This window comes from Triturus cristatus, chromosome 1_2, assembly GCF_964204655.1.
Source record: "Triturus cristatus chromosome 1_2, aTriCri1.1, whole genome shotgun sequence".
NCBI lineage: Eukaryota > Metazoa > Chordata > Amphibia > Caudata > Salamandridae > Triturus > Triturus cristatus.
Window position 1 is genome coordinate 203,019,708 of NC_140580.1, and position 18,574 is coordinate 203,038,281.

The window sequence follows — 18,574 nt, forward strand, 5'->3', positions numbered from 1 at the left end:
GCACTGGTACGTGCTCCGAGCCCTCTCCATCTCTCTCCATCCTTTAACACACTAAAGATAATTTCAGTCTTTCAAACAAATAGTTTCATTTCCTCGTGCAAATAACTTTATGCGGCACGTGCAGTGCCGGATGCATTGTTGATCACACTCATCCTCCCCTCCTGAGTAGGTCCGGAGGGAGGCCCTCCTAGTACTGTGCAGTGGGGAGGGGGGGGGGGGGGTCCAGGTTGGTCCTCAAGTTTTGTTACGCCACTGCAGAAGACTGGAGAGAACTGTGAGGTTTTTACAATTTTTGTTGCCATATGTGCAGTATTCTAAGTCCGCTGAATTTGGCGCACGAGCAGCACTCTAATGAACCATAACTGTCCTGCATCTTTCTAGAACTCTACATGATGGTTCTCAGTCATAGCTGGCCTAGGTGTATTTCTTGTATCCACTCACACCTGTGCAGCATATACAAGCATTGACAGAGAGAGATACCTGGCGTCTGAGGGTACACGCAGTTGTAGGCAGGCTTAGGGTGCACTACAGAATGCAAAAGGCTAACACGTCTGAAAAGGACCTGAGAATCTATCATTCAACTGCACGATCGGGTGAGCGACATGATTGCACATAATTTGAATATGCACCAAAATTGAGCTAGTCTCACTGTCGCTCCCCAAGTCCTACAAAACGACAGTTTCAGCAGCAAAAACTCTAGTGACTATAGCAATAAGGGCAGTGTGTACTCAAGTAAAGCTCTAACACTTTATCAGAAGGCATGAGTATTTCATTGCTGTTCGTGAGGATTTACGGCACCCCTATGTCCCACCGGTTGGAACAGGTGGGAACACCTGCACTTTATCTTTAAGTAAGCATATCTGTCCGCTATCGCTGGGTGGCAAACCGGAAGGTGCTGCTAGGGCATAAGAAGCGTAAGAAATTCAGCATATGCACTTTAATTGTAAAAATTCCCTCAAAATTTTGGTGGTAAGCACTTGAGTGTCAGACCAGTCCGAGAGAGCACAAGCCCTTTATCTGCGAAGGAATACCTTATCTTAGATGTCCGGCAGTAAGGTGCCCATACGATCATTTGTTGGGAGCAGAATCAGAATATGCCTTGAGAGTAGATCTGCACTCTAGCCATCTTAAATAGCATGCACTTTAATTTAGTCGATATGGGCAGTATGGCGTGACTCAACTTGAATATTTTATTAGCGAGGCATTGATGCTTAATTTGTAACAAAATAAGTGGCAGAGCCCTCATCAGGAGGCTACTGCAGCTTGCTCCACCCATTGCCCCTGCGTACACTGCCAATGACAGTACCAGTACAACTACTAACCATCGCACTTCTACAAGAGTGACAATTCAAACTTCTCCAGGTCCCCAAAGCTGTAAGAATTGCTTGAACGGAAGCTGCTGTTCTGCTTATCTCTAAATTAGACAACCAGCGCCACCATAAAGCATAAGTGCCGGTCTTGACTATTATGTGCCCGTGCCAGGTACGGGAAACCACAGGCTCAAATTAAGCACTGCAAGGCATGAGAAGTTCTTTGGTTGTCATGGGGTAGGGGCCTTGCTACGAGCGCACCCGGAGGTCATGCAAAAGTGCATAGGGCGTACAGACAGGCCTACATCTAGCGAGATCGCAAAGCAAGCTTGTGTCTTGCGCGAAAGCCCAAGGGGCGGTGATTGGTCTTGGGCAAGCTTGGGAGATACAAAAAATCAGGGCAATCCTTCCGTAGGGAATAAGACCTTAGCACGATTCATATTGGCTAACCTCCACTTAGGGGTCGGTGCCCTAAACGAGCTAACCTTGTTTTCCGCAGCATGTGCGGGGGCATTATAGGGGGCTTGCAGAGAGATCAGGTTGGTAAGGGTGTCACGACTCTAGGCACTGGCAGGGTCTGCAATGTTTGGACTCCGGGAAATAGGCAGGCGGGCTCACTCCCAGGGGGAGGTTCAAACCTGACCCTACCGGAAAGGGGATGTAGTGGAGCACGAATCAACATAGAGAGACATTGTGGGCCAGTAGATGATCTGGGGGGGAATACATGCACATCTGTCCTCAGGTGCACACTCTGGCATAGTTGTGTGTGGCATAGCTTGGGCTACCTATCACAGCGGGGGATGGATCGAGTTGAATACTCCAAACGGAATGGGGGCTACGACATGCGCAGCGGGCCTGTCATTTACCGGACTAGATTACGGTAATATATCTTCCAAAGTTGTGTGGGGCACTGGCCCGTGCAATGGGCCACTTATGGTTGGCAGCAGTGGTGATGGTTCAAGCTAGTGGGCTTTGGGGGAGAGTCTCCCTTTCGTTGGATCAAGTTGGTGGGCCTTCAGATCGTACACATTTGCCAGCTGGTGGAAGACTCCGTGTACCATGGGGGACTGCAGTTTCCAGAATTGGTTATCCTACATCGAGAGAGTAAGGCGGTGTGGGCTGGGACACAGGATCGCGAGGGGGGCTCTGTTGTTTGGATTCCCCCAGTTGCATAAGACGTTTCCAGGATAGCGTGGTCTCAGGGGGGCCATGGCATATGTGTGGGCCAGGACTTCGGTCAAGGGCCTTAGTAATGTTTCGGTCCAGTGCCTGGAAGGCCGGAATAGCTGTGCCATGCCTGGGGCAAGGGGCCATCCTGGGAATTCACATAAAAATAAAAAAAATTACGCATGGTGATCATATCTGCCACGGCAATGGCGTGTGCATGTCTACCTGGGACTCAGACTATGGATCCGGGGCATTTGAGCCTGAGATGGCTATGGGCCATGGGGTCGAAGGAACTTGTTAGTTCAGAAGTGGTCTGGTGGTGGGGAGGGCGAAGGCCGGTTTGCCCTGGTCACCCTTGTGGCGGTAAGGAGGCCACATAAATTGCCTTACATTGTTAAGGGTAGTCCTCCTGCATACTCCCTAGGCCAGCACTGAGGGGGAGATATGGTAAGCTCACCTCAGAGAGAATGGAGACACCGGCTGGGGGCAAGGGCGCCAGTTTACAAACTAGGGCATGGGGCATCCGCTCCTGGTTATCCCCTACGAGCCCCGATGGGCAGCCTGGTGGTGGGAGGGGTGGGCCCCTCAGGTGGCAGACAAGGACCAGATGGCAGGGGCTCACCTCTCAAGGACGCAGGTGGGTTGCGCCTTGCGTGGTTCTCAGTTGGGGGGTGCAAGCCAGAAGGCCCCTTAGTGCTGGAAGCGATAGAGAACATTCTTGGTCGATAAATTAAGTTCTGCCATTTTTGCTGATAGAATTATGAAGTTATGATCAACATGTTCAGTGATCAAAAATTATTGATAAATATGTTGTATGAATTTTGAATCTTATTGATGATATATTGTCATGTTTATATGTCATGGTTTGTAATTAACATGGCCTCTTTTACCCACAGCTCTGGTTGTCAAGTCTTGATTTGTGGGTTAGGATGGGGGCAGGGCCGGGAACAACCTGGGGGGTCCGGGTCCTATGACATTCTTACAGTGCATGCATATATTCAAACAGAGCCTGAACAAAGGGAAAAGCTGCTTCTCTTCAGAATGTGTGAAGCCTTTGTTTCCCCTCCACTGCTTTTGCGTCTAGGTGTGAGGGTCCTGAATGCTCCCAGCCAGGAAACTCTAACAAAAGGAGGCCTGATGACACCTCAGATCCCGCCTTTGTTGTGGGCCCAGCAGGAGTCTGAAATAGGAGAGCCCCGTCCCTGCCTGAAATTTGTGGATCGAAAGTAGATAACGTGCAGACACTGCTGAAAGTGTCCCGGTGTTTGCAATTGACACCGAAACTAATTCAGCATATTCTTCAGCGGGGCCCAACTTCTTGGCAGGGTGGTGATGCAGCGTGGAATTTCAAATCCTCCCTTCGTCACAGACCAAATATCACACTAACGCATTCACTCAATGCATTCATTGGTGGGGCCCATAACACCAATACTCACAATTCATTAGTCTGCTCTTACGGGAGAGATGAGTGTTCCAAACGCTGACATGAAAGGAATACCTTATAACCTAAAGGAAATTTATTTACATAAACATACACTAAATATCCTTAATCCAGCACATCTAAAAACCTGAACCTCGAGATATTCCTTCCACTTTGTCGATGGATCAAATTAGTTGAGTTGGAGAAGTGATTTTAATCCTCTTTCATTTACATTCAAATCTTAATCTATTCCTTCTCAAATAATAACCCAACACATTTGCTTGTTAATCAATAATTTTGTTTATCTAATTAATGTAAGAATTTAGTAAATCATTATTTAAACCACAGAACACCATATTTACCTAATCTGGCTATTAGTCATCCTCTAAGTCAATCAAGTCGTCATGCAGCACGCTATAGTCCCAAAGATTGAGTCTGGACCATAAGCGTGTACGCATCAATCAATGCCCATCAGTTCGAGAGTCCTCAGTTCATCAGGAAATTGAGCAGCAATTTAGTCTGTCAAAGATTCAGGGAAACAGCTGTCCTGCAGTGTCACCGTCCTCTCCGTCAGCATAACGTCAGGCAAAAGGAAAAGGTCCGCACAACTCACTATTCTACCATCTTTTTATAATACAATTAATGACAAAATGTAACGAAAGTCAGTTTTGGGCACTTCTGATTGGTTGGTTAAGATCGTCCGTTTCGGTTTCCCAAAGTCAGACATGATCCATCCGGTTGTCAAAATTGTCCATTGTTAAAGCTCTTGGCAAAAGTCCAGTCGTGACCTTGTTCGGGTACAGGCTGTGTAGGTCATCTTGAGGCCTCTTGTTCAGGAGCCTGGGACATGCGCACTTGGTCTGAAACCTCGTGGAATGGTAGCTGCCTCGTCGTGTACGTTGGTCGGCCATTTTGTCATAGGCGCAATGGGTCAACTTAAGCGAAACAAACACAAAAAGTAATTAAAACATAGATATAACGAATAAAATGTTAACCCTCACGAATTCCCCTATGTGTATGTAACTATATAGCATAATGGCGACATTTAAAGCGTTTATATTCAACCAATGATGTCATCTGGTGCAACTTACAATTATGTCACAAAAGCAACATATATCATGCAATATTCTATTTTTCTAGTATTAGTATGCGTACGTATATTAATTTACAAATTATTTTAGCCATGCAAAATGCAAATCCCACGTGTAATTCATACATTAGTAAGGTTGGTTAAGTACCACTCAAAACACATTAATATTATTACAATTAATAGATTATTCTAATTAGTATGAACATGCAGAAATGGGGAAGGGGGGGTATACAAAATTCTGTACTACCCGCTCCATCAATCCCCCCTTTGGTGATTATATCACCACACCATCAAAATTTTGTATTACTTATATGGAGTTTCAATGTGATTTCTTATTTTTATTCATAATTCAGTTTCCCCTGTCTCTTCTCTTTTCGCTGTCTTATACATACTCTCCTTAACTCCCTCTAATTCTATTTCTTCAAATTCTCTCTCTTGTTTCTTATTTTTCTCCTTAAATTTTCTCTTTTTAACCTTTTCTGACTTTTATTCTTTTTACGACAGTTACACCCTAATCTTATTATTAATACTATGAAAATCACACATGTTAATGGAAATAAGATTTTACCTAAAAAGGTACTACCTAAGTTTACTAAGAAATCTTTAATAGCAGATATTTTCTTTCCAATCTTTTCCCACACACCTTCAACCTCCAGTGGTGCAATTTCGTCATGCAGTTCAGTTATATTTTTAATATAAATTTTCAAATCTTTACTTTCATCTGGAATGTAAGTACAACAATGTTGAACTTTCAGCATTCCACAGACTCCACCCTCTTTTGCCAATAATATATCAAGGGCAAGTCGATTTTGCATTACCATGTCACATATGGCAATCATTTCAGTATTTACCAATAAAAATCCTCCAGCGGTGCTTGTTGACAAGCGATCCACTACTGTTGAAAACCTTCTAATTTTGTTTGCATTCAGAGATATTCCCACTGCTAGTATCAATGCTCCAAAGATGTCACCCACAATTTCTGACCAAGATTCTCTCTTACTACGTGCTAAATAACTACCTAAACTATGTACACCATCTTCTCCTCTATCCATATGAAAATTTTTCGGGAAAACCACGCCTACATAACATGTGCCATACCAATGGTCTGGCAAACGATAATATGCCCTGTTCCCGCAAATGAAATATAACCCAGGAAAACTGGATCTTTTCCACCTTTAAATCCCCATCCACCCATGATTCGGTATGTATCATGGTACTCACTATTACCTACAAAATAATTATCGTATGCAGTTTGATTCCTTCTAATAAACAATTTCCCTTTCTGAGGCCAATCTAAAGCCATAGTTGGACTAGCTTCACCTTTCAAGTGTTTTTCCATTTCTACATCCCAGACTGTCTTCTCCACTTTTCCTTCAGATGCCTTTCTTTGCATTTTCATTCTCCTTTCTTCAACCATATCCAAAAATGTATTTTCCTCTTTCTTTAAACTGCAAGTCAAATTGTTCTTAAATATATATTCTAATGTTAGTTCTTGAGTTTCTAAGAAAAATTCACCTAATACCTTTGCAGGTTTTACCTTGTTTAGCTTGTTAATTGATGGTATTTGTGAAAATATGTTATCTACATCTGAAAAATAATACTCTAATTTCCCTGTTTCTTAAAATAAACTAGCTATTACACTACAAGTTATTCCATAAGTTACTGGAAGGTGGTGCTAAGTCACTCCCTCCGATACAGAGGCAGGTAACTGCATACAAACATAGCAGTCCCTTACGTCCATTGTCTTTACATATTCATACAACAATTTTGAAAACATATTATTAGAAAAATCAGTTATAGACCTTTCTTTATGTAAATAGTTTTTATCTATTCTAGTCGGAACTACCTTTTGAATCTTTTCTATATTAGTTTTATTTTCACTATATCCTTCTATTGTATCTATAGTAACCTTATATGAGATCAGGAGAGCATGTATGCTCCACAGAAGCATTAGTAATCCTGTACAACAACAACACATTTTACACCATTTTCTCAAAAATATACATCTACCTTTTCTACTATCTGTGTTTGCCATTTTTGTTAAAATGGACAGTGTCTTTTGACTTAGCCTCTTCCACTTCACAACTAGTTTGTCTAACCCAAGGCTCTAAGCACCTACTTGGTTCTACCAGTGTTTGTCTTTTTCCGTATTTTGTTATCTTTCCATTAGCAGCTTTCTTGTCTCATTCAGTTTGGAATTTCATCATCTTTCACTTTTCCTTTGTGATCTGAATACAGAATGTCCTGAACATCCGCTTCTTCTCCAATATCGGACAAGATAACTCTCAGGATTTCTGATTCTTCGTCCTCCTCAACCACTTCCGGTACAATCACCTCTGGATTTCCTTGGCTATCCGCCTCTTCTTTTACTTCAGGCAGGGCCACATACGTCCATTCTGGTGACTTATACTTCTGGTTGGGTTTTCTTATTCTTTTGCTTTCTTTAATTACAATGGTTTCTTCGTCTTTTAATTTCTCCTGACTCGTCACTTCATTCACCTGTTCAGCCCTTGGTGAATTTAGTCGTGTCCGTCGATATCTCAGTCTTTTTATTTTATTCGGCCAAACGTCGTCTTTTGCTGCTCTTTTCAATTTACTTCCTTTATCATTCTTTTCAGTTCTCCAAGCTCTCTTTCTTAGAACTCGACCTTCAGGTACTTCATCTTCGCTTTCCTCTGACTCTGTTTCAACTTGTCTTTTACTTTCAACAGCTTCCTTTTCCACCACTTCTTTTTTTTTCCCTACTTCTGTCCCTCCTTGTATCTCCGGCATGCAATCTTCCTGCTGACTACTTGTCACCACTTCTAACTGGATGTTGGAGTTCCCTACACCTCCTCGGGGGTCTTCCGCAGTAATCTTTCCCTCTCTCTCTGTATCTGGCACCTGTCCGTCTAAATGTGTTATTTCAGGTGGAATTTCTCTCAATCTTTCATCTGGAACTTCTCTTTCAGCAATTTCTTTTATTGTCTCTTCACTGTCTTTATCTTTTTCATGTCTTTTCTTAGAACATTGAATTCCTTGTTCAGTCTCTGAGTCTGAGCTGGTATCAGAAATCTGTAACCTTCTTCTCAAGGAAATACTTCTGGGGACAATTGTTAGACTTGGCTCTGATTCCCTCCTTTCGGGGTTTTCTTATAATTTTGGCTCTCCGTCATCTGATTCAGTACAGGATTCAGATTCGTCAACATACTTCTTTTCTGTGCTATCCACAGGATTTGGAATTCTCAATGTATGACTTGCATGAATCCAGTTTTTCAGTCCAGCACACTTCACAGCTGTTGTTGTGGTCAAGATGACTTGTCGTGGTTTTCCCCACCTTGGAACCAAACAGTTTCTTCTTCTGTGTACTTTTATTCTCACCCAGTCCCCTGGGCTCAGATCATGGGCTTGCTTCTTTTCAAGAGTGGTGGCATCCGCTCCAACCTGATGAAACACAGAATGAATTGCGTCAGCCAGGCTCTTACAGTATTCCAACACCATGTCATCAGTTATAGACATCAGCTTGTTGACTGGTATGAAAACATGTCGTATCACCCTTCCCATGATAATTTCATGGGGGCTCAACCCTGTAGTTCTGTCTGGAATTGATCTAATAGTCATGAGTACCAGAGGCAAGACATCAGGCCATTTCATACCTGTGGCTAAACACATTTTCCCTATCCTGTTTTTGATAGTACCATTCATCTTTTCCACCACACCAGAAGCCTCTGGGCGGTAGGCACAATGTAGTTTTTTTTTTTTTATTTATCCATGAACCAACAGAAAAATAAAAAGCATAGACAATGCCAGATACAAAAAAAATAGTAGACTTAAAGGATTTCCAGCATAAATAAACAATAGACAAAAGACAGATCACAGCCATTTTTTGATGAAGTCCCAAGTTTGCAATCCAAATCTTTTTTTTCCGGGTTATTTAAGCCTATGCAAAGCAGTTTCCAAGTGATATATAGCCAAAATCCTGGTTCTCCACTCCCAAAACGTGGGGGAGTCAGAATCAATCCATTTTGATGTAATACATAATCTAGCAATAGACATGCAGATAAATAGAAAACTACACTGGAGCATGCCCCCCCCCCATTGCCACTGCTTGATGATACCCCAAACAATACAACTTCAGCAGTAAATTTGCATGTTATACCCAAAGAAAAGTTGAGAAAATGTTGGACCTCAGATAGAAATACAGCAAGCAGGGGACAAGCAAAGAACATATGCACAGAGTCAGCAGCATGGAGCTTACATCTAGGACACTTGTCCCCCCTTCCCGTACTCCATTTAGCAATTTTTGAGGGAGTGTAATATAAATTAAAAGCAGACATATAAAATTGACTTCTCAAACTCCCAACAAGTAACACAGAATTAGCCATTTCTAACATCAACTGAATATCTATCGGGACATCGCCCAGTCTGCGTTTCCAATTTTCCTGCTGAACATCTAAATCATCTAATTGAACAGATATTAGACATCTATATATCTGGCCAATTTTGCACTTGACTGTGATTAATTTTAGCAGATTGTTTCGCCCTTCCTGGAAAAGTCCTTTCGACCGGGCATGATCCAAAAAGCTATGTAACTGGAGGAATTTGAAAAAATCACCCCTCGGCAAATCAAATTGATCCTGGAGCTGTAAAAAGGACAATTGCTGTCTGAATTCGTATAAATGCCCAATAACCCGAATACCCGATAGCACTCACCTTCGAGAAACAGTATCATGAAAAATACTAGGGAGTAGCCCTATAGATTCAAAGGGGGTCAGAAATGATATTTTTGAGATCTTATACATAGTGCGTGCCTTTTTTCCAGACCAAGAAGGCAGCCTCCAGAACCTTAAACCGAGTCCTTTTGTAGTAGCTCGGCTCAAGGATCCTTACTAAGAGATATCGGGCATTATTACCTAAAATCCTCTTATAGATTGACGGGGTATGGGCAGGGTCGTGCATTACTTCTTCACCGACAATTAAATCCCCTAAATGCTGGAGTAGAGAAGCCCAATAATAGTACCTAAAATTCGGCACATCCCAGCCACCTTGTACTTTTGGTAAATAAAGCCACCTTATCGCCCTCCTAGTCCTCTTGTATCCCCACATAAAGCGTACACACATTCTTTCTATCTTGCTAAATAGGACATTAGTGAATACCAAAGGTATAGCACGAAATAGATACAAAAACTTGGGGAGTATTGCCATTTTCAATACATTAGATCGACCATATAATGACAGATGTAGGCGATCAAATTTTTGTAGGAGTTTGTTCGAGGAGTCCACAATCGGATCTATATTAGCCTCTACTATCTTCTGAACATCGGGAGAAATGCGAATGCCCAAATACACTGCCTCTGAGACAGTTTCGACCTGTTGAGGAGGGCCCGCCTCAGAATGAAGAACTTGAGTCTTGCCCAGGTTTAGTTTATACCCTGAAACCGCACCAAATGCAGTGGTAATAATTTCGATTCTATTCAAAGCGATTTTAATATCAGAGGATATTATTGCCAAGTCGTCCGCAAGTGCCAGAACCCTGGTGCCTCTATCGCAGAGGCTACAGGAGATATCAGAGGGTCTGTCTCGAGTTTGGAAATTAAAGGCTCCAAATACAAGGCGAAAAGGAGAGGTGAGCAGGGGCACCCCTGGCAGATCCCCCTGCTCACTGCAAATTCCTCAGACTCTCCACCCAGAGTCCTGATAGTGGCCGACGCATTCTTATACATAGCCTGTACCGCTTCGATGAAAATCGGCGGAAAGTCCTTCCAGGCAAGAACTGCTCATAGGAAGTCCCACGAAACCCTGTCAAATGCCTTTTCGGCGTCTAAGAGGGCTAGTCCCATTCGGGATTTCGTCACTTGGGCCCAATCAAATAGTGCTATAACCCGTCTAATATTATCCGTAGTGCTTCGTCCACCAATGAAGCCATGCTGCCTCAGGGATACTAGCGGGGCAATAACCTTTCCCAACCGAATGGCTAGAATTTTAGAAAAGATCTTGCTGTCCGCATTTATTAAAGAAATGGGGCGATAAGACGAAAGTTCCATAGCCTTCTTACCTTTTTTCTTGAACACCACAATTGTGGTCCTTGACTAGGAATTCGGTGTCATTCCAACAAATGCACCCTGGATTATAGAAAGCAGTTCCATTTTTAAAGCGCTACGAAAGTTATATAGAATTCCAGGGGAATTTTATTTGGGCCCATTGCCTTTCCACGTGAAAGAGACAGGAGCGCCAACTCCACTACTTCCAAAGTGATTAAAGAGCCAAGATAGTCCTTATTGCTTTGTGGTAAAACCGACCTTTCAATCCCCTCTAGATATCCTTCGGCTGTTGTGATCTTATCATTCATATACAGTCTTTGATAAAATTCCCTGAATGCCTGCCTTATGCTTGAAGGAGAGGTCTGCATCTTTTCATGCAAATCTTTACTCTCTACAATCTTATTCTGGGACTCCCTCTGCCGTAATCTATTGGCTAAGATTTTACCGGTTTGCTCCCCGTATTCATAACACTCTCTCTTATAGGTCTCAAATTTTGAAGCCACTTCCTCAGCAAAGTGCTGATAGATTATTGATCGTTTAGCTGCCAGTCTTGCCTGGCATTCTACTAGATCTAATTTACATTTAATTTTATATGTCAGCTCTTTCTCCAATTCCGCTAAAATGGCCAAGCTTCTATCAAGTTCTTCTTTATCTTTTTTTCTTTTTTGTGCCGCAAAGCTCAGTGTTTCGCCGCGAATCCCAGCTTTAAACGCATCCCAAACTATGGGCTCAAGGGCAGATCCCTTATTGATAGAAAAGAACAATTTAATCCACCCTTCAATATGTCTGCAATAATCTTGATCCAAAAGAAGTTTCCTATCAAACGGCCAGTTATTAGTAGATGACAAAGAATCAGTACCAGATATTTCCAAAATAAGGGGATTATGATCCGATATTATTCTTGGTAGCTTTTTCACGAATGATCTTGCCAATATAGAATGCGAGACCAAAAAATAATCTAAGCGTACCAGCTTGCTATGAGGTGCAGAGAAAAATGTATAGCCGGGATGATTAGGTCTTAATCTAGCCCAGGCATCACATAATCCCTGGTCCTGCATTAGTCCCTGTAAACTTTTAAAAACCCTAGGTATCCGCCCCACATAGGGCTGGCCAGTGTCAGCATTAAACTCGGTCTCCAAAGGGTTCCGGAGGGAAGTGAGGGCTCTGATGTAAGGAAGTTTGTTATTGAGCTACTGAGTGAGGCTTTTCCAGGTCTGGGCGAGTGGGACTGGCAAAGGGAGGTGCTGAGGGCACATCGCTTCCCATTTAATCAAAACAAAATGAAGGTACAGAAAGAGGCTACATCACGCGCTATTCTTATATCTCTTAATATTTTTTTTTGCGAGAGAGGCCCTATATGATTTGGCACGTCCTCAAAAAAAAAAGCTCATGGGAAGGGTTGTGAATTTTTTGTGAGACCGGATTTTTGCCAGGCCACGGTCGAGACCCGCTGGAGAATGCGTCAGATGATAACACTTTTCCAGGCTAAGGGGGCACAAATTTTTCTACAAAATCCGGCTAGGTTAAAAGTAATCTTTAGGGGTCATACACAGGTTTTCTTTTCTGAAGTTAAAGCGAATGAATTTTTACAAACCATGGGTTCCTAATGGTGATCTTAATGGTGGGCCTTTGGGCGCAACTTCTATTCTTTTGGTATAATGGCACACTTGTACATTGCGTCTGTAGGTTTATCTTAAGTCAGGTATGACTTTTTTCTTTGTTTTCTCGTTGTTAAGGTTTGCACTGCATCGGGGGGGGTGTGGGAGAGATCGACTCCACATCAAATGGGGCATCTGTCCCCAAGCTCCATGGGTTGGGTGGAGGGGGTGTGGGTTTGGGTGTGGGAGAGGTTGAGGGGGGGTGGTGTACAGGGGAGGGGTTGTGGGTGGTGGGGTTGTTGGTAAAGGGGGTGAGAGGGGGGAAGAAAAATCTATCAATGAACTCTTGTTTTTCTTGTTTTTTGACTACTATAGCTATTGGGTAGCTGTCTGTTCAGCAATATGTGTTGTTATGATCCTTCCTGTTTTTTTTCTTGCTTTTCTCTGTATGTAAACCACAATTGCATCAGCTACTTATGCAGGATCGTTTATTTGTGTCTTTATATTTTTCTACTTCCAATGGCTAGGGGTATAAGTAAATTATACTACTAAATGAGGAAATTAATTTTGTGTACCCTTAACATCTCAGGGTTAAACAATCCTAGAAAGCGGAGGGTCCTAGCTGGGCTAATTAAGTCGCAAGGCTGGGATTTAGTATGTCTCCAGGAGACTCATATCTCATGGGCTCATAGAGCATGGTTGAGTATGCTTGGGATGGAATTATTGGGTTGTTCACGACAATCAACTAATACTAGGGGGGGTCGCTATATTGTCTAGAAAAGGTTTATCGGAACGCAAAAGGAAAAAGGAGGATCCATGGGGAAGATGGGTGATTGTGGAGGGGAGGATTAATGGAGAGGGCTTTACAGTTTGTAGCTTGTATGGTTCTAATCTAGATGAAGCTGAATTGATGGACTCAATTAACAATGAATTAGCACTCTGGCCACAACCTTTAGAAGTATGCGGTGATTTAAACATCCATTAGGCACAATGTAGTTTTTGCTGTACATTCAATGCATCACAAATCAATTTTATGATCTCATTATGGAAATGTCCTCCTCGGTCAGATTCAGTTGTTACTGGGAATCCGAATCTAGGGATAAATTCCCTCAAAACTAATTTTGCCACTGTCATTTCATCATTTCTTCTTGTTGGGAATGCTTCTACCCGTCTAGAAAACAGACAGAACATAACTAGAACATACCTCAACCTGTTACAGGGAGGCATCTCAATGAAATCCACTTGCATTCTGGTAAAAGGCCCTCCTTCTCGACCTATTGTTCCTAGACTCACTACTGTCTTTCTTCCAGGATTGTATTGCTGACATATTAGGCATCTTTGACAAAGACTTTCTGCTACAAGTGTGAATTTTGCATTGTACCAGGTCTGCTTAAATGACCTGATCATAGCATCTCTCCCTATGTGTCCCTGACCATGATACATCCGTGCCATGGCAGACATCATGCTCTCAGGCATAACTGGTTTTCCATCCCGATAGACCCACACATGATCCTTCTCTCTGGGTGCACATCCTGCTTTTACCCACTGCTTCATTTCCTCATCTCCTGCTTCTTCCTGTAATTGTCTCACTTCTTCCCAGGTACCCACAATGTTGGTAAACATCAAAGAACAAGAAATCACCTCTTTCTCCTTCGCCCTGTTAATGGAATTCTGGTTACGTGCACAGTATTGAGCCATGCCGTTGGCATATTTATTGCCAGTGGCGATGTAATCACCACTTTGACTATGGGCAGCACACTTCACAACAGCCAATTGCCTAGGCAGCTGTATCGCCTCAAGCAATTTTCCAACCACTTCAGCATTCTTAATGGGAGTTCCACTTGATGTCAAAAACCCTCTCTGCAGCCATATTTGACCGAAATCGTGTACGACTCCGAAACCATACTGGCTGTCAGTTTTCACAGTCACTCTCACACCTTTCCCAAACTTGCATGCTCTAGTCAAAGCAACAAGTTCAGCTACTTGGGCCGATTTTACTCCTTTCAGGTAAAATTCTTCCATCACTGTTGCACCTGTGCATACCGCATATGCTGCACTCAACACTCCATCATCTGTTCTCAAACAAGACCCATCAACAAACATGATGAAATCACTTTCTGGTAAAGGTACATCTTTTATGTCAGGTCGTGGTTTTGTACAGAAATCGAGTACATCCAGACAGTCGTGATCTGCTTCATCTCTGACTTCTACATTCTCAGCATCAGGCAGCAATGTTGAAGGATTCACATTCAAGCAGCTCACAGGACTTACGTTTGTTGCACCTAATATGACTTTCTCATACTTAGTCAGCCGACTATGTGTCATATACTGAGTGCGACTCCTTGTCAAAAGGATTGCCACATCATGAGGTACAAACACTTTCACAGGATATCCGATCACAATTCCTTCACTCTGTTCCAAACTCCGACAGGTAGCAGCCACTGCTTCCAGACACCCCGGTAGGGCTACAGCCACTGGGTCCAGCATTGATGAGAAATATGAAATTGGTCTCCTCAGTTTTCCATGCTTCTGTATTAGAACAGAGAGTGCACATCCATTCCTCTCACTGCAATACAACTCAAACTCTTTCTCATAATCAGGCATATCTAAAGCAGGTGCTTCACACAACCCATCTCTCAATCGTTTTAAAGCTGCCAATTCTTCTTTGTTCAAATCAATAGGATCTCTCACATCACTTCTTGTCAATCGTACCAAAGGTTTTGCAATCAACGAAAAATTGCTAATCCACTGACGACAATATCCAACCATTCCAAGAAACATTCTCACCTCTCTTTGGGTCATGGGTGCTCTCATTCCTTTTATGATCCTGATTCTGTCTATTGTTATCTTTCTCAGTCCTTTTTCAATGTTGTGGCCTAAATATTGTACTTCATTCTTGCAAAATTATAATTTTGATGGTGACACTTTAAGTCCTCCATCTGCCAAATGGTTCAGCAAGGCTATAGTGTCTATCTCACAAGCTTCATGGGTTTTCGACGCCACAAGAAGGTCGTCGATGTATTGAACTAACACTGAATTTTCGGGCATTTCTAGACTTTCCAAAGACTTCTTTAATAGCTGATTAAATATTGAGGGGCTTTCTGTATACCCCTGTGGAATTCGGCGCCAAGCCAAGATACGTTCGCCAAAACGAAACGCAAAAATTTGCTGGCTGTCATGGTGCAATGGGATGGAAAAGAAAGCATGGCATAAATCAATCCCAGTATACCATTCTGCATCATGGGGAATCTGATACAAAATCACAGATGGATTTGGTACAATAGGACAGCAAGACACAACAATTTTGTTTATCTTTCTCAGATCTTGTACTATCCTAAACTTTCCATTAGGCTTTTTCAGTCCCATAATCGGTGAATTACATGGACTACTCATTATTTCTCTCAGAATGCCTTGTTTTATCATTTTTTCAATCACAGGAGTAACTCCTTCAATTATTTCAGGTGTCAATTTATATTGAGGGACATTTGGATAGCTTACTCCTTTCTTCACTGTTATTTTTACTGGATCTATATTTCTCATTAATCCCACATCTTCTCCTGTGAAATCCCAAACTTCTGCTTTTACAGCCTGTTTCAATTCTTTAGGTAATTCGTCAGGGTTAAATACAGCATAGGTTTCAGTAACCTCATTTTCCCTGTTTGCCATTGCCATTTTATACAACACATCCTCATCAGGGGTCTCAAAGGCTATCCCATCAGGGGTACAGAATATAGTGCAATTCATCTTACACAGCAAATCCCTACCTAATAAATTCACAGGACTGGTATCGCACATGACAAAGCGGTGCATTTCGGAAAATTTCCCTATGCTAACTTTCACTGGCTCTGTAAGATAAGTTTTAATCTGTCTGTTGGATACACCAACTACTTGGATCGTTTCATCCGAGAGAGGAAGGTTCTTAACATCAGCTGACCTGACAGTTGATCGAGTAGCACCAGTATCAACTAAGAAAGTAATACTTTCATTATTTATCTTCCCATCTACAAATGGGCCTGTCTGGTCTACTTCTAGAGTTGCTCCAAGTACGCACTCTTCTTCCTCCCTTCGGCACCGTCAATAACCCTCTTCTGAATCACTCTCATCGCGTTGTAGCCAATACTGCGAAACAGCGCTAGCGCGCGGCAGCTTATTTACCTGTCCTTCGATGTAGAATCCTGTTCCGTTACCATATTTCTGGGAGTTTTTGCTCTGTGGAAAAGGCGGTTTTGGCACCTGATTCTGTTGGGTTACAACCTGCTGCTGTCGCTGCGGTTGACCACTCACCTCATTCTGCACCTGTGGATTCAATGATGCATTTTCATTGTTAGTACTTGGGGGAAATTTACACTCGGATTTCCAATGCCCTATCCTTCCGCAATTATGACGTGGGAATTTCTTTTTAGCTTCTTCTATATTAAAATTTCCCTTGCCTTTCCCAGGAATGAACTTTTGTCTCGGTCCTGAATTATTCGCTTGTTCCGCTAATTGAGCTTCCTGCCTCTCTGCTACTTTTACTTGTGCCCACATAGCCTTCTCTTTTAATTTTCGCTGTTTCGCTTCAATCTCATCACTGAAATATTTTGCATGTCTCAATACTTCATCAATTTTCTTATTTTGCCAATCTACAGTATGTTGTTTTATCATTTCACTAATCTCTGGATGTAGACCATATACAAATCTGTATACACAATGACTTAAATCCTTTTCACTCAAATTTTCATCACCACTGAACTGTTTAAAGGCTAAAATCAGCCTCTCGTAATATGCATGTACTGACTCTTTGCTTTCCTGATGTGTTCTGTCAATTTTCACCCAATCTATCTCTTTAGGAGGTACTTTGTTTTTCAGAAAGGCAATAACCTGTTCATATTTCTTCATTGCCTCTGGGTTTGGAGCCCCTGTTTTTGGATCCCTAGGGTATTCCTGTGTTGGCCAATTTATCATCAGCTTGCACTCTGTCCATAAATCTGCTGGTACTATTATGTCAAATAAGCTATTCAGATCAATCCATAATACTTTAGACAACTTCACAAATCTGTGCACTTGCCTATACCACTCGACAGGCTTTTCGCGTAGTCGAGGGAAATCATTTGTAAATGACAAAATACCCTGCCTTGTCCATGGAACATGTACATATCCTCCTCCTGGAATTTCTCTCATGGGGCATTCTGTTACTACCTTTTCCTTTTCTCTTACAGGGAATGCTGCAAACGTTTTACCTGGGGCATCATCTCGTTTTCGGTACCACCTGCTTCTCCATTTATCCACATCTCCCCATTTTCTCAACAAAATAATTATTTCCTTAATCTGACTTATCCGTCCTGTGGTGTTCAAATTTTCAATATCTTTTTCAGTGAAATCAATTCGATATGGTTTTTGTAAAGCTTTTACCTTTTCAATATCTATACCCATTTCATTTGCTACTTCTTCTAGTCTTTCGTGCAGATTTTTCGCTCTCCATGTTACACTTTTGCACAAAAATAGTAATTCCTCATCCTGATAAGTTTTTAATTTCTCTGTGGGGATAGTTCCTACTATTAACTCTTCCAGGACCATTCGTAATTTGGCCACATCTATTGATTGGGATTCTTTGTCTTTTCTCTGCTAGCTTCTCAACCATTCACTTAATTCTTCCGCAGATGGACCTACTGGTTTTTCTACATTACTTCGTTCTGAATCCTTTTGTGTCTCTAATATTGACTCCACTGTCATTGTATGTCTTTCTGCCAAGTTTGGGCCTATAAATGGGTTACTCGAAACATTTGGTTCAATCATACTCATTGTCTGTCTCCATGGATTTTCTTTCTGGCTCTGCTTTGGCTTCTCAGCCTGTTTATTGTTATCATAAGGAACTGTTAAACAATGTTCGCTATCTTTCTGTTTATCAAAAATAGGCATCACAGGGCCTATCGTCACTGGAACAGTCACAGCTTCTAGATTTTTAGTCAATTCTCGTATCTTTTCAGTTA

The 18,574-nt window shown here is 42.1% G+C and overlaps 1 protein-coding gene across 1 annotated transcript in view; it reads left to right on the forward strand.

Annotated features, from left to right (window-relative positions):
- The window catches only part of SLC29A3 (solute carrier family 29 member 3), a 271,683-nt gene that overhangs the window by 226,657 nt on the left and 26,452 nt on the right, over positions 1-18,574 (forward strand). The window lies entirely within an intron of this gene.